Consider the following 5,209-nt stretch of genomic DNA (forward strand, 5'->3'; position numbering starts at 1 on the left):
TCTAGGCTCTGTCCCCTTCCTGTGGATGTTTTCCAGGACAGGGTGCAATATGGTCCATACAAGACCAAATTCTATCTTCAGTTACATCCGTATAGACCCAGTGGAACTTGTTTGGTTCTGGGTTTCCTGACAACCTCAGAACTTAGATCAGCTTCTACTAATTCAAGCTCGGGACTGGGAGTTAGGAGACTTGGATTCTATCCCTGGCCCTGCCTGTGTGACCTTTGGTGATCATACAACCTTTCTGAGCCTCAGTTTCCTCCACCTGTAAAATGGCATGTATCTACCTCACACAATGTTATAGCCTAGCTTAGCATTTCCCAAACTTTTTTGGCCATGGAACACTTTTTAGCCTATTACAGAACACTTATAATATTATTTTGTAGTCGTTTGGTTTTCAAATAAAAGATTGCATTATTTATGCTCAAATATATTTTATTTTATAAAACAAAGCAAAAATACAAATTTAAAATAACTTGAACTAACAATTTCAACTGGAAAGAGCGTATAAAGTAGTACAAAAATCAAGTGCAAGAGTCAAAATTAAAAACAGTGTTCTACTTAAAAAAACCTGTTTTTATATATACACAAACACCAAACAAATTAGATTTTTACTAGGAAAAATCTATTTTTATAGAAATACATATTTGGATTTAATAGGATTGGTGTTTCTGTGTTTTTCTATCACAAATTTGCTTAATATTAGGAATAATGCTGGAAAGTTGAATCTTCATGTCAGGCGCAGCATCAAGTCTATTCCTATATTTGGTTTTTGTTGCAGTATAATATGAAAATCCCGTCTCACACAAATAAGTTGTAGCAAAAGGAAGGAGCACTCGAACTGCACGTTTAGCCATATTAGGGTACTCTTCTATTAGGCTGCTCCAAAAATTATTCAGCAGAAGATTCTTAAACTTTTGTTTCAAATCAGAGTCAGAAATTAAGTCAATTGGCTTTCATAATCATGGGCAGTAAAGCCGACTGGTTTGGCTGTAATTACAAATGGATTTCGAACCCAAGCATTATCATCAGTAGTTATAGGAAAATATTCTAATAAAGAGGCCTGCAAGTCACGTAAGTGCTGTAAAATGGTGCTGGAAACTTCTTCATGGACTGTAGAATTTATTTCAGTCAGAAATTCATGGACTGTAGGGAAGCAGTCGGAGTTATTCTGTTCTACAGAAGATGCCCAGAATTCCAGTGTCTTTTTTAACGACAAAATTTTATCCATTGTAGTAAAAATGGTCACATTCTTTTCTTGCAGCGACAGATTAATTTCACTTAATTTTGCAAAAGTATCTGCAAGATACGCAAGTCTCATTAGCCATGAGGAATTTGTCAGACAGTCATTAAATTTTCGTCCTGAATTATCTGAAGTGAAGAATACCAGTAGTTCACTACGAAGCTCAAAAAGTTTCACAAGCACTTTTCCTCGGATAGCCACCTCACTTCCATATGTAAAAGAAGCGCTTTGTGCTGACTACCCATTTCCTCACACAAAATTTTAAATAACCTGGATTGAAGTGGTCGAGATTTGACAAAATTGATAATTTGTACTACTTCATCGAGCACAATTTTCAGATATGCTGGTATTTTTTTTAACTGCAAGCGCTTGTCTGTGTAGAACACAATGGCTCTTAGTGCTTTCTGGTGCCACACTTATGATTCGCGTTACAGCTCCCTTCATCTTCCCGATCATTGCCCGAGCACCATCAGTACATACATCAATACATTTTCCCCCAACTAATTTCATGCTTTCTGATCAAATTGTTGATGCAGTTGAATAGTTCTTCTCCAGTTGTTTTGCTTTGCAGAGATTCACATAAGAGCAGGTCCTTTTCAATAATATTATTAAATCTATATCGGACAAATACTGTTTTAATCCTATTTTTACTGGTGCAGAATTCCTCATAGATTCACATTTGTGACTTCCTTCATTTTGAGTGCTTCTGTTACTTCCTGGGTCTGAGAAATGAAGCTTCTTGTAGAACCCAATGGGATTCAGCTTCATCATTACATTGTCAAAAGAGAAATCAAACCAATTATCTTTGTACAAAAGCACAGAGTCATAAGACTTAATGAAGCCTTGCTTTACCTTCACTTTTTAGTTCTGATAGTAGTTTTTCCAATCAGTTGTTTAGGTTGGAATCCAAAAAACTATCCTCTTTCTGCTTTAGCATCTTCATCTTCAAATGGTACATCACTGTGCACACATCAGTAACACAGTTTTGATTCTAACTTCATCAAAGACACAAGCCACATCGTGGCAAAAACAATGTAAATGTCGCCAATGCCGGTGTAGCGCCCCGTATCTACCCACTTACCTCCTTTCGTGCCAATCTCTTTATGACAGGTTTTTATGGGTTCTGATGGACAGGCCTGGGTTCTTCTGGTTCCCATTACCCACTCAGAGTGTAACTTCTTTTTCTTCCCATATGAATTTATTTGGTGGTGCCTCCACTCCCCTTGCTTCTTCCCAGGGTTACCAGGGTAGTTTGGGAGGAAAATTCACCCCCGCTTACTTGCCAGATAGTTGGAGACTTCCAAGAAAGAACACACATACATACAATATATTCAACACAGTAATTATATTAAACAGGAGCTAAATATAACATAACAGGGTACAACACTATTCTCAGGGTCACCAGTGTCCATGCTGATAATACCCATGAATTTCCCCAGTCACGTGATCTGATATAGCAAACGTAAAATTAGTGTCCTGTTGGTATGTGCACGTTGTAGGGGCCCTTGATGACCTGTGGCCACGATATCTTCCGTGTAGCAGTTAGCAATGTGGCGGACTGGTTTCAGCACAGCCCAAAAGACTCACAAGTGGGATAAGGTGGAAAGTCCCTCTGCAAATTTAATAGGAAGCCAGTAAGAAAACCCCCAAAACTTTACTCCCTGGCCTAAAGACACAGTTCAGGGAGTAAGGGGTCCCCCAGACAATCTCCCTGACTAGCTAACTAAATGATGGTGCACTCGCATGACGGATCCTCAGGTTCAGAGGTGGCTCTGGACTCCTCAGTCACTGCAGAGGGGCTGACAATCACTGCTGGCAGGCGTCCTCTTCATGCAGGAGTCAGGCTGCTGCTGGTGCCAGGATTTCTCCTCACCACAAAGGAGTGCAGGGCTCAAGCTTTAGTCTTCCACCTCAGTGCTCAGCTGGCGGCAGCCCTGGACTAGCAGTCAGAGCAATGGTGACTGATCTCATGTAGGCAGCCAGAGGGCTCACTCAGCCTGGCTGGGGGACATTTTCCCAACAAGGCTCTGTGAACTGGGAGTTACCGTGGAGTGGGAAAGTCTCAAGATGAGGGATCTTGCTTTCAGGTCCCCAGGGGCCTGTTCTCAGGGGGAACTCATGCAGGCCTGGGACTCCCCAGCTCCCTACATAGCCAGTCCTGCCCTTTCCTTGGCTGGCTCCAGACGGCTCCAAAATGGCTTCCCCCTCTCCTGAACTCCCAGGGAAGGGCATCTCACTTCTGATTGTTCAGGTTAGCTCTTCTTCCTCAGTGTTCCCTTGTCAATCTTTTGACTCCGCCCCTTCATCTGAGCAGGCACGCCTGCAACCCTCCCCAAAACCAATAATGGCCCTTCTAGTTCTAGGTAGTGTCTCTCCCCTCTCGGTTGCCGAGCAGACTCTGAGTCTGCCCTGGGCTCCCCTTTCCTTCCAGAGTCAGTGTGCCTCTCCCTAAGCTACCAGCACACAGAGTCCCAGGAGTCTAGGTAAGCTCCTGGGGGTTACACAGGTATATTTGTCATCTTCAGTAAAAAAAAATTGTTTAAAGCTACAGGCCAAAATTCCCCAAGTGACTTGATGTAGGTTGTAATTGCTATCCAGTTTCTCAAAAGTTGGTGGACTCTGGGTTGAGGAACAGCCATTTTGTGCTCACCTGTTGCAGTGCTTCTTTCCATTCAACAAATGCAAAGAAACTTCTGAGTTCTGCGCTTTGCAGACAGAACAACGGCTGTAAAATTTCAACACAATGATTTCTATGTCAGCTGACAGCTGATCACTCGCATGTTTGCAAGTATTGTAGGCTACGTGTGTGGGGCAGTTCACCTTCATAGTGTGGTCATTTTCAGCACTTAATGACTGATAAACCGAGTAGTGTTTGCTATAGCTCATGTTTGCATTATCAGCGTATGCAGTAATACAATTAATGTTAAGCCAATGTTTCTCTAGGCAGTTCTTTACAGCATGATGAATGCTTCTTGCAGATTCTTCACTGTCTTCAGAAAAAGTAATTGCACATTGGAAACATCTTTCTGTTCCCTTTATTTGAGGCAATAGAAAAATACACAGGCTGTTCTGGTAGTGGTGTTAATAAATCTCATAAAAATCTCTCACAGACTTTGGAGCAAAAATATCAGTCACTAATAATTCGACCTTGGTTTTTCTATAAGACAATTTGTTAGCAACATTTGAATTGCAAATCATTTCACTAGCAAGCTTATTGCTATAGTCCATGCTGTTGTGACTAAGGATGTTTTTAACTGTGTGGTAAATGGTTGAAATTTCACACAGTTGCAGGACATGACAAGTTGGTGTATTCACCCCACTGTCCTAGCCAAATTCCAACATGGAGGAGTACAGTCACCCACCCCCTCAAAATCGGCCCCCATCCCACCGTTCCTACTGGATAACAAGACTCCTCTTCACAGCCTCTCCTAAACTGCTGTGTGCTATTGCTGCTGAGCTGCTGCCATGTCCTACCCAAGAACTGGCTGCATTTCAAAGGCCATCAAAGTGCTTCCTGGGACAAAACTCACTGTCCCTTTTTTCAGGAAAAATGTCCATTGAGACCAGTGAGAGCTTTGGCTGAGTTTGGAAAGAACCTTGGGATCCCCCAGAATGGCAGGCGCTGAGCATCTGTGGGGCTTACGAAAGGAAAAGGAGGAGCTGAGAAACTGAGGTGTGCGGAGAAGAGACAGGACTCAGCTGTAATGAATATAAAGGGGTTTCTGTATTGGGCCTGCTGGACACAGGCAGACCCTGTGATTCCCTCTGGGTCTCTAGCTCCCAGCCTGTGCTGTCTAATGTCACCAGATTGGGGCTTCCTAAGTCCTGCCTGGTGAGTTACGGAAGTGACAGGAGGCTGCAGCCTCCATTGCAGTGCACATGTTAGAGGCACAGGGTACCTGATAAAAGAACAGGAGTACTTGTGGCGCCTTAGAGACTAACAAATTTATTTCAGCATAAGCTTTT

The 5,209-nt window shown here is 42.5% G+C and overlaps 1 pseudogene; it reads right to left on the reverse strand.

The window, feature by feature from the left end:
• Positions 1 to 653: 653 nt before the first annotated feature.
• Positions 654 to 4,129, reverse strand: LOC120396383 (annotated as a pseudogene).
• Positions 4,130 to 5,209: the final 1,080 nt, after the last annotated feature.

The sequence above is a fragment of the Mauremys reevesii genome, linkage group 2 (genome assembly GCF_016161935.1).
Source record: "Mauremys reevesii isolate NIE-2019 linkage group 2, ASM1616193v1, whole genome shotgun sequence".
Taxonomy (NCBI): domain Eukaryota; kingdom Metazoa; phylum Chordata; order Testudines; family Geoemydidae; genus Mauremys; species Mauremys reevesii.